At 45.1% G+C, this 11,841-nt stretch overlaps 1 long non-coding RNA gene across 1 annotated transcript; it reads left to right on the plus strand.

Annotated features, from left to right (window-relative positions):
* Positions 1-6,242: 6,242 nt before the first annotated feature.
* LOC311242693 lies at positions 6,243-7,208 on the plus strand. The gene is made up of 3 exons (XR_014620630.1): positions 6,243-6,313; positions 6,662-6,788; positions 7,170-7,208. It is a non-coding gene; the product is annotated as an uncharacterized lncRNA (long non-coding RNA).
* The last annotated feature ends 4,633 nt before the right edge of the window (positions 7,209-11,841 follow it).

Raw genomic sequence — 11,841 nt, forward strand, 5'->3', positions numbered from 1 at the left:
ACAAAGATGACCAGTGGATTCAGAAGGTAATCCTGCAGCCAAAAGGTGTCATGCTTTGGTCTAAGAGAACAATAAAGCTATTCCATGAGAGATCAAAGGAGGACATTGTCTACCTAGATGCCACAGGTAGCATTGTTAAAAAGGCAAAAGGGGAGAGCACACCTTTTTACATATATGAACTTGTGGTCAGAAATCCAGTAAAAGGATGCTCCCCTGTCCCTGTTGCCACATATGTTACCTGTGAACACACCACAGCATCGATAACCTACTTCCTTGGCTCTTTCATCACAGACTGTGTCAAACAACATGGGCCAAAAATTCGCAGAAGACCAGTTATGCTCCTTTGTGATGGCTCTGTAGTTTTGATGCAGGCAATGGCGCATAATCTATGTGGCCTTAGTCTCAACGAACTGCTATCACAATATTATCAAATTGTGACGGGACAAGGAAAGGAGCATGCACTTGCACTTCCTATCCTACATAGATGCCTGAGCCATGTCATGAAAAACGCAAAGGACCTCTGCAAAAAACAGTGAGTGATGTCTTCAACTGAATATGATTTAGTTATATTTTAGTTTAGAGTATAGTGGCATTGTAATAATATTAATTCTGTAAATTCTTCCTCACAGTGCCCCGAAACACTATCATCTGTGCATGCATGTCTTCGGGCTGATGACCCAGACTACTACTCTAAAAGGACTGGATCAAGTAGTAGTTAGTGCCACCGTGCTGCTGGCAAGTCCATGCAGTGGGGAAAATGTTGAGAAACATTTTAAAGACCTTCAGACGCTTTTGACAGCAGTTGTGCAGCCAGTCATTGATGACTCAGGCATTGCTGAGGAAGACTTTGTGGTAGGTAATCCTTTGTAGAATTGTAAAATAAAATTGAATAATGGATTAGTTGTCAACTATTAAATTAATCGCCAACTATTTAAAAAATCTGTTTTAGTATATTATCTAAAAGTTAATATTCTCTGATTCCAGCTTCTTAAATGTGAATATTCTATGCTATATTTACTCCTTTATGACAGTACATTGAATAGCTTTGAGTTGTGGACAAAACAAGACATTTGAGTATGTCATGTTGGACTTTGGGAAACACTGATTTTCTGAGATTTTATAGACCAAGCAACTAATCCATTAATCAAGAAAATTGTTGACACATTAATTGACAATGAAAATAATTGTTATTTGCAGCCCTAATGTTTGTGTTTTTCTGGGTGCTTTGAGTATTTCCCTTTTGTGAGTTATGCCTAAATAGGTATAAGCGTATGGACTTTTTTCCTTTGTAGAAATGTTCAGCAGATATGAATTTGTTGTAACTGCAGTCCAATACACAATTACACAAAGAATTACAATATTGTAAGTAACATCTGGTTTAGTACTAAAAAATGCACCAAAATACAAAACAATTACATGAATGTGATTATGTGTCTTACAGAATGATTTGGGCCCAACACCGTTTGACTACCACTTTAAGGATGTCATCCAGCAGGCACCATTGGATGAAGTTGGAGAGCCAAATGAGTACTTGTGCCCAAACTTTATCCCCAAGCTGCTCAAGTACTTTCTGCCTCAGGCTGCTCTGTGGTCAAGACTACTACTTGGTTAGTTAGCTTCCTCTTCTTCATGTATGTTTTAATTTTAAGCTTGTTTTACCCATTATTAAAGTTAGATGCTTCTATGGCAGGTGACCTCGGACGTCATGGAAGGACGCCCTTTTATGAAAAACTGTCAAAGAGGTTCAAGAGAGTTGCCCAGAAATCAACACAGGTAAACTTGAACAAAAAAACATAATTACAGCCAACCACAACTTTATGACATGGCTGATATCCATACAGTTGTAGGCACAATAATTCACCAAAGAGCTGTTATTTAACAGAATTACACTAAAGACAACATGACCCAGGGGATTATGGAGAAGAGCCAGTGGGATCTTAAAAAGATTCGCTTTCAGCAGAAGAGGCTCACAAGACTGGATGACTTTGTGCACACATACAAGGTGATGCACAACGCACTGTTGAGAGAATACAAAGACACTCTGAAGACAAAGAACAAGGTATGATATTTTGGCAAAGTCTTTACTTATTGTAATTGCCTTTCTCTGTCATCGCTGTCCTTGTTTGAGGGATCATAATGTGATCAAACTAATTACTTTGATCAAAGTTTTATATTTTCAGTTCTGTCACGTTGAACATGTTTTTGCAGAAATTGACACTACATATGAGTAACATAGTAGCTGATGTGAAAGTATATATTCATTTATTTGCATAGCAGAATTACTTTAAATTAGTTGTAGCTGATTGACTCCCACAACTGATCTGTTGTTAAAATGTAACAATGAAAAAGCATCTGTTATGTCTGTTTCATATACATTATCCATTTTTACAATTATATGCATGGACTGAACATATTAAAATAACTTTTTGTTAATGCAAATTACATCCCATTAGTACAGGTCAGAATAACTTGCAGGACTAAGACATAACCTCAGGTTTAAGCACCAAATATATTATTGAAAACATCAACTAACCATAGGTGATGAAATTGCCATCACATAGTTGTCTAGTTTTGCCACATATCCACTAATCTGTGCCAATTTATACAGAATGCAATTGAAAATGTTGTGGAAATATTGTCTTCCATTTATAGTAACTACACCTATTGCTCTCTTGTTTATTATAATTAAGACCCACAGGGTAGATGTGGAACGGTGGAAACAGAGGAAACAGAGGAGGAGAGGTGTATATGTTACACCAATCACAAAGCCTTTTGATTTCAAGAAATCTAAAGCAAAGAAGGTAAAGGAAAAGTTACTTCATTGATCACCATTTTTTACAAGTGATGCTATGTGTTTATATAATACAGAGATAATATAAAATGTTGACGTCAAGTACATTTGGGATTATCAGGTTATGAAGAAGATTCTCAACCCATCTCTGTCCACGTCCAACCTCAAAGAGGCACAGGACAGCATTCCACAGCACACACCATCTCAGGTTAGTGCCTAACATTTTGCTGCATTTATTTTTAAATGTCCTTCAATTGTAAAGGATGACAGAATGGCTTTTTTCATTCTACTAGAAAGAACAAAGAATTAGAGTTCTTCTTTAAGAAGATCTCATGATGATCTTATGAAATTTTGTTGATGTATCTTGTAACTTTTCCATTTGTAACATTTCTTGGCTCCAACTTTTGTGTTTACCATGACATGCTATCCCTCCCATCTCATTCTGAGGAACATGGACAAATAGTCAAATAGCTAATGTACATGTTTTATAATGGGGTGGTGTTTGTATTTCATGGAATTATCTGTATTACATTGTTCACAGCTCAAGTCCCCCCACCAGTCAACATCAGTCATCACTGATGCACATGAACAGAATCCCTCTCCAGAACATGTGACATCACAGGTCAATTTTCTTAAAGCATTATAAAACCTGTACTGTGGATACAAAATATATATATTTTAGGAATAATGTATTTTTACATGTAAAGAGACTCATTTTGGCCGGCCTTACGGCTGCCAAAAAGCTGATTGCTTCACGCTGGATACAACCAGATAAGTTATGTCCGAAGGTATGGATTCTCACCTATCTTGATGTGTTATATCTGGAGATATCCACTGCACGAGTTTTCGGGGTTAACGAAGCAAATATTGCTATCTGGTTGGCAGCGGTTACAAAGCTTAAAGAGCGCATATAACGAGTGCGGCTACGTGGCATAGTGGGCAAGGCGCTCGCCACGAAATGCTGGAGACGCTGGGCTCGTCAGTTCGAGCCCAGCGCTCCACATTTGCTTTCAGTTTAGCTGGTCGTCCGTACTAATACACATTATTAGGGGGTGGGAAACTGATGGGTGGGGATCGGGCGTTGTGGACAGCGACTCCTACAGGTCGGTTGGTGCGCCTGCGCAGTAGAATCAGGAAGTGTCGGGGGCAGCGTGAGCCTCCCACGCGTTACTCCTCGCCACTGAGAGATCGAGCTGCGCAGGTGAAAAGATGCGACTGCTGTTACCTCAAGTACCGGAGGGGACTTGTGCTATGTATGACTTAGTCCACATTGCAGCCGGCTTGTGGGAGGCAAGAAACAGCGTTCGTGACAGGGGAGGGTGAATTGGATGATACGAAAATTGGGATGGGAGAAAAATATAGAAAATAGGAGAAAAAGTGGATAAAAAAAAAGAGCGCATATAACGTTCAATTGCTAGATAATCTATTGTATATAATGTATTTAACTCACGTTGAGGTCCGGGGGTGAGTGGGGGGGGGGGGGGGGGGGGGGGGGCAGACCGAGCGAGTGCCATTGTCCACTTGTGTTTTTTTGTTTTTTGTTTTTTTTTTATTATTATTGTTATTATTATTATTTTTTTTCTCTTCTCTTGTAATTTTAATTATGTATATTTTCGGGACCCCCCTTTGGCTGTGGGTCTGGTGGCCGTGGGCTCTGACTGGGGGGGGGGGGGGGTCGTGGTTGGGGGTCTCTGCGGGTTGAAGCATTAAAGTGGCGTGGTGCTTTGGCCCGTGGGGGCGCCAGACTCCGGGTCCTTCATGGTTGGGGTTCGCGGCTGCCGGGCCTGGGGATGGAGGGGGCTCAGGAAGCCTTATACTTTGTGACAGCTTATTTGAACTGGATATGTATGCAAATGTATATTCTGTCTAATTTATTGTCTAATCATTTTGGTTAGTTTATGTTTTGGATGTCTTTTACGTATTATTGTTATTATTGTGTTGTGAGTTGTGATGTTTCATGTTTGAAAAATGGAAAATAAAAAAAATTTGATCACAAGAAAAAAAGGAATAATGTATTTTTTAGATTAATAACATTAATGCAGGGATGATACTACAATTCGACTGCATCATTTTTAATATACTGACATTGTACTTACAGTAGATGCTATTCTGCCTTTATGTGTACAGTGTGATACAGACGGAGCCGACTTGTCCAGTGTCAGTGTAGTGGAAGATGCACCACCCCTGCTGTTTTCAAGAGAAAATGTGAATCTGGATTCATCAGAAGAAGAGATACTTGTATCACCCAAACTATCTCAAGACAAAGAAGAGCAGGTAAGAATCATTCTCATAATTGATAACATAATTTACAAAATTGCATTTAGATATTGACTTGCAACAAAGATGTCATTGGCTAATTGGTCATTTTATTTTATTTTTCTTACATGGACTTTAAGTATATGTTCAGTGATAAAATACATGAGGATAGACAGTATTACATATACATTTTTCTATGTATTCTGAATCACTTTGTTTACTGGTCATAACTTAATATGTCTGTTTTAGAATATACAATTTTACAGTTAATATGTTTAAACTTAAATTTTCCCTTTTATCTGAATATTAATTATGTAGAGTTTTGGATAATTTATCATAAATATAGTAAGACTGATTTTTTTTAACTTAACAAGTTGTTAATTTGTTTCTGCAGCTGACATCAATGTGGAAAAGGAAGACCACTGAAGTTGTATAGTTGCTGTGCTCCCCTCCCATTCTAGAGGGGACAATTTCTTGATCCACCACAGTGAGCTACGCACTCTGAGACCTCACAAGTGGCTAACGGGCGAGGTATTTTGTGGTTAAAACAATATTACCCACAGTAAAAAAAAAAAAATTAGTATGTAATTGTATTATATATTTTATTAGCGTTTAATCCGCTGTATTTTTTTTCTGTCTTCATCTCAATTGTTGGATTTAGGTTATTGAGGGCCTATTCCACCTGTATGCCAACCAGTTCAACACTGGAAACACAATTTATATACTGAATCATTACACAGCAGGTATTATACTTTTTGGACCACGAACCCAGCTCAATCGGCACGGCTTGCGAAAGGTAATGTGTGTTTTCATGCCTTTTACTTATCCACACCTTGTAGAGCCAAATTTGTCTGTGAAATGGCTTACTTGCATGTGTACATTTTGTGTTATAGTACTTTGGGTTTTCTATTTTGTAATTTAATATACAAATTGAAACACCATGATTTATTTTTAATAAAATAAGGCATCATATTCCTAAGAGAACTTAAAAGTATTTGTATTGCTGTTATAGATCAACTTTAATGATTATCAAGCTGTGATCGCCTTTGTAAATGTTGACGAAACACACTGGAAGTTGCTGGTTAGTGATTGTTTTCATTCAGAAATCCCTTTCATTTAAATATGTATATAATGTTCGATGCTGTTTTGAAATAACATCACTTTTTTTTAGTACGTATTTCCTGCCATAGGATCAGTATTTTTGGTGGATCCAGCGGCAAATACCAAAGAGCAAGCAGACTCGGAAAATGCTGCGAAAAGAGTACGGTAAGTCAGCAAATTAGATATTAAGTGATCTTAGAATTATATTTTGTGTTTAAGTAAACATGTATAAGTATGTTAACAGAAGTTCCCAAACCCACACCACTGAAGCATTTATTTTGTGCTCGGTGGTCTCAGCTGTTTTTTAAATGATATTTCCTTATCCCGCCCTTAGTATCTGTGTACACAATTCTAAATGAAGTAGCTCAGTAAGCAAGGTAACCTACAATATTTTCCAGTGTCCATATTGTTCGAATGGAGTGTTTTTATTTTACACAATATTTAAAGATTTGTATTCTACATGTGTCTGTTGGGAGTTACATTAGAGACTATTCCACAATGTGTTTTACAAAGGGATTACTTCAAGATGAGGAGGACCTGCTATGGCAAGGAGGACTGGGGGACTGTCAAATGGAGAGGAGCAACCATGAACCATCCAGTTCAACGTGATGGCAGTAGCTGTGGGGTCATAGTTACCATGGTAACATCGTTTTTTACTTTAACTATATGTAATATTTATGCTTCTGCTACATATATATATATTCTTATATTTATTTCAGTCGCTTGATTATTATACAAGTTTAAAGAATAAAATAGTCAATGATGTTAAAAGATAAGTCATTCATTTCTAAATTATCAATTTTCAGTTTATTTTTTAGGGGAAAAGTGATGAGGGCTGGTTGTTGACACAGCAGTTTGTCATGTACATTCTTCAAGTTGTGTTAATTACCTCATTACAAGTATTAGTTATTAATAGTTTGATCCTTTTTATTGAAATATCAATTCAATTTATTAATTTTATTGGCAAAAACGATGTAGCGCAGAATAGATGACAAGTGTGATTGTGTGTGTTGGTGTGTAGATGGCAAGAGCAGTGATGGAGGCCTTTCCTGCATTACCAGTTATATTTCGTATGGCATCGCTCCCGCTCTGAGCCTTACGAGATACTCTATATCGCCTGTGATACCTAATGTATCTCCCACGAACAAAAACACATGCACCCCACCTGTATGGGGCCCCGCCCCTTATGGTGGCACCACCCATATAATCATGACTCTGGTCATGACACACCCTTCCTCTATTTTCGTCCCAGCGCACTGGATGCTTTGCACCATGCGAGCTAGCGGAATGTAAAAGATTAAGGAAGATTAATAATGTTGGAAGCTTACCGGAGGTTGCTGGCCCCTGGCATCTTCGACGCATGTTTTCGGCGACACGACGGGCCTGTGATGTTCCTCGTTGATGACTGCACATCGAGGTTCAGCTGTACAAGGCTGGCTGTCGGGCCAGCTTGTACTCAGGTAGGCCCTGTGTCTTCAGGCATGGGTATTAGTGTTAGTAATGCTGGTTTGTGTTGTTAACACAACCTTGTTGTGTGTTGGCGCCAGGGGCAAGATGGTTTGGTGAACGTTCTCTGCAGGGAACGGTTTCCAAGCTGTCTTGGGCGTGCTGCTAAAACATCTAAAGCTATGCTAACATGCTATCGCTACTGCCGCATGCTATCACTACTGCTAATTGCTATGCTGTTTTAATGTCTCCGCCGTGAGATGTTGTCACTCTCCCGCCTCTTGCCCGGTTCATCAATGAAGGTCAGTCGGTAGCTGTTGTGGGGTTTTGAGTTCTATTTACCTTTTTCGGGTAAATGGGTTGACAACGGGGTAGGTCGTGGCTAGGTTCTAGCCAGGTATTACCTTGTGTTCCGGCGGGGTTTGTTGAACGGTGTTCCCATCTGGGTTGGCGTCGGGTAGTGGGGCTATGGGTCCAGCCGACATGGTAAACATGTTGCGTGTCTGTGCACAGGCAATTGTTGTCTTGGGTTCCACATTGCCTGGCGTTAGGCTGCAGTAGTATAAGGGCAGGGCCGCTTGGGAGAAGTGTGAGGCCCTGTGCGTTTTTAGACGCGAGGCCCCCCATCTCCTGGGGCGGCCCTGTGTAGGGGGCTATTGTTTCATTTTGTCACTCTGCTATGAGAAGGTCTGTCTTGCTACAGCTTTCTCTCCTCTCAAACCATTCATACTGACGGTCAATCGGTATACTGGGGGAGTAGTGCGGGGGGGGGGGCTTTGTTTACCTTTTTTGGTAAATGGGCTAAACTAGGGCTGGTGTTCTGTTGTGAATATTTTGAATGAAGACGGGTCTGGTCCGTCTCCCCTTAAACTTTGTGTGTATGGGTTTGCTCATTCTACAGTTTTTGTGGTTTAGCTCTTTTTATTCATTTAACCTTTTCATGGTCCACACCACAGTGGAGGGTGCTGTTTGCAATCACCACTGGTGCTCCATGTTAACGTCAGTCCTTTGTTTTTGATATATTGAAACAATGCCCCGCCCGGCCGACACCATGGGTCGGCCTGGCGAGATGGTGTCTGGTGGAGGGGCCTTGAGGGCCGGCCGACGTCGACACATCGCGCACGGTGTTGGTAAACCACTCCGTCGAGGATGTTGACGTTATTAGCTTTGACCCAGCCGCAAGCTATAACCGCTCAGGGTTCCCCTCTCCGCAGGGGATTTTGGTCTTCTGCTGGAGCGCGGGCGGTATTGTCCTAGGCCCTACACCGCCTCACACCGCGCAGCCAGAAGAAGAGAGAGCACGGCCTCGTCAGCGGCGATGACGGGGCCCTCGACAGGCGGCCATGTTTCCCCCGCCAGTGGTGCCCTGGTTGGAGAATCGACAGGGTATCGCGAGGCCGACAGTCTTGGCGGCCGAGGGATCGGCCATTTTGGGTGATTTCGGTGTTGGTAAACCACTCCGTCGTCATTTTGCCGCGAGCAGCCCGCTCCCCGTTCAATCCTCTCTCTGGTATCCCCAGAGGCGGGGCTCTGAGCATTCTCCTTTGGCTGCGGGCCGCGAACCTTCATTGAAGCGTATGCGGCCCCATTCTTCGCTTCTCATGGAGACAGGGGCTGACACCCAGTTGATGGCTGAGCCTGGGTCTGTCCGTGAGAATGTTGTGCTGTCAAGCGGCTCCCACACCTTGAACTGTGTTGGTTGAGCCTGGTGTTACGTCTGTCAACTTAAGTGTTGTCAGCAGGGGGGCTCGAAACCTTTTGAGGCACACAGTGCGGGCTTCCCCGGCCTCGCCTTCGCCAGGCCAGGTATCATGTTGGTGCTCCCACTCCTGGAATATTGGCAAGTGGTCGCAGCTCACATGGTTTGGGGTGGTAGTGATATCACTGCAGGGCTACGGTGTGTAGGAACCCATGGGGGCCTTACACCTTGCATGTCCGGCTGCGGAACAACTCCTTCAGCATGTTCTGGAGGGGTGTTCAGTGGGGGGGCTTTTTTGATCGGAAGCCCCCCGTATCAGACAGGCCCTTTTCTGTCGGGGTTCCCCCTTGGGTGCGATTGCCTCGTGGGTGGTGTCAGGGTCAGGTGTTCCGACACGGAACGCGCTCCTCGCACGATTCCAGGGTTGTCTTCGCACAGCGGGGGGGACCGGGCCAACTATCTACAGTTCCTGGCGGACCTGCGCCACGTGACGGCGGGTGCGTTGGGAGTGTCGTCACATATGACTACGGCAGTACCATATGTCGAGGTAGATGGAGAGAATGGTGAGGCGGGGACTTGTGTTTACACAACCCCACCCGTTTTCAGGTTTGGTACAGACCCTGTTGTCGGGGTCTCCAGCAGGGACAGCTCTGGTCGACGAGATCCAATCTCTGTGGACGAAGCAAGCCATCGTCGTGGCGTTCTCCTCCCGGTGTTCTCTGCCCGAGAAGTCGGGAGGGAGGGGTGTAAGACCCAGGCTGGACCTGTCCCATGGGAAGGTTCAGCATTTTTTGGATCGTCTCCTACCTGTTGAACACTGTCAGGTGGGGGTCTGGTTCTCCTCCATAGACCTGTAGGATGCGTATGCGCATCCCCGATCTTCCATCCTAGGGCTTACCTACGCTTCCTTTGCAGGGTTAGCGTATGAGTACCAGAGGCTGCCGTTCGGTTTTCTCTGGCTCCCCGCATCTTCACCAAGTGCGTGGAGGCCGCACTGGGGCCTCTGCGTCATCCGGGGTTACGGAGTGTTCTGCCCTGATGACGTTCTGGTCCTTCGCGGTCAAGGTGGATCGTCAGGTCTCGTACCAGGCAGGTCTCTACCAGCCTGGGGTTGCTGTAGACTGGATGTAGAGTGTTCCTCTTCCCAGTCAACGGTTGGAGGGCTATGGGCATCCATCTCGGAGCGTGTTGTCAACACGCTCGGGAGGTTCCGTCCTAGGACGGTTACGGCGCTGTCTCACGTCGCGTTTTCACCGACGCCTCCCTCGCTGGTGATGCGTCGGGCCAACGCAGTAGGGGGCAGCTGGCAAACCATGCTGCCCGGTCTGCGCTACGTTCAATGTGTTGGTGTTGAAAGCGGTCCTTCTGGTCCACAAATGGTGTTGATCAGGACGGACGTTACGACGTCAGTGTCGTGTATCGACAGACAGGGAGGAGTACGCTCCCCCTGTCTGCACCAGGCGGCGGGCGGCTGGCTATGGGCGTCCTCCATCTGCGCGGCCTAAGGGCTCCCCACATCCCCGGCAGGGAGAATGTGGGTGCAGGTGTACTGTCGCGGGGCGGCCCTCATCCTGACGGGTGAGGATTGCGTCTGGACATGGCCAGGCAGGTCTGGGACCGATGCCGTGCCGCCAGGGATTCTTCCCCATACATCTGTTAGGTCAGTTGTTGGGACGGGTACGTTGAGGGGTGCAGGTTCTTGATCCTGATGGTGTTACCATCTGGAATGCGCATGCTCCCTCCACTGTCGCGCTTACGGCGTTAAGCCGGTGCAACACTCCTTGGCTCCGACTTGGGATCTTCAATTGGTCCTCGGTCGGTTGTCCTTGGCCCCGTTTGAGCCGCTCGAGCGGGCGCCGTTGGGACAGCTGTCCTTCAGGACCGCGTTCCTTCTGGCTGTCACTTCCGCTAAACGCGTAGGTGAGCTCTGTGCTCTCTCGGTACGTCCAGAGTGCCTGTCTTTTCGGACCGATTGCGGTGTCACTCTGCGACCTAATCCTGCTTTCGTGCCTGAGAATATCCGGAGTTCCTTCCGCTCCCGGGATATTGTGGTTCAGGCGTTTCGTCCTCCTCCTCACACTGGTGAGTTGGATGCGGGCCTTCACCTGTCATGTCCAGTCCGTGCTTGGGGATTTACCTCAGCCGTACTCAGGATTTCAGGGTTACCGGCCAGCTTTTTGTCTGTTACGGTGGGGCTCGTGCTGGTAAGGCACTGTCGGAGCAGCGCCTGTCCCATTGGTTGTGCGAGGGTGTTACCCTCTGCTACACGCTGGCTGGGCAGGATCCCCCTGGGGGCGTCAGGGCGCACTCCACTCGTGGGGTGGCTGCCTCTGCCGCTCTCCTGGGTGGGGCCTCGGTGGAGGACATCTGTGCTGCAGCTTCATGGTCCTCGCCGGGCCCCTTTGTAAGGTTTTACCTCATGGACATGACCGGGGGTTCTGTCTCCCAGGCGGTTCTGGGGTCTGTGGCCTTTCCTGCTTCCCGTCCTTTGGTCGGGTAGCGGGAGTGTATGGGTATGGGCCGCAGTGTGTTGAGTCACACGTGGTTC

Source organism: Notolepis coatsorum, assembly GCF_963971535.1.
Source record: "Notolepis coatsorum genome assembly, chromosome: 16".
NCBI lineage: Eukaryota > Metazoa > Chordata > Actinopteri > Aulopiformes > Paralepididae > Notolepis > Notolepis coatsorum.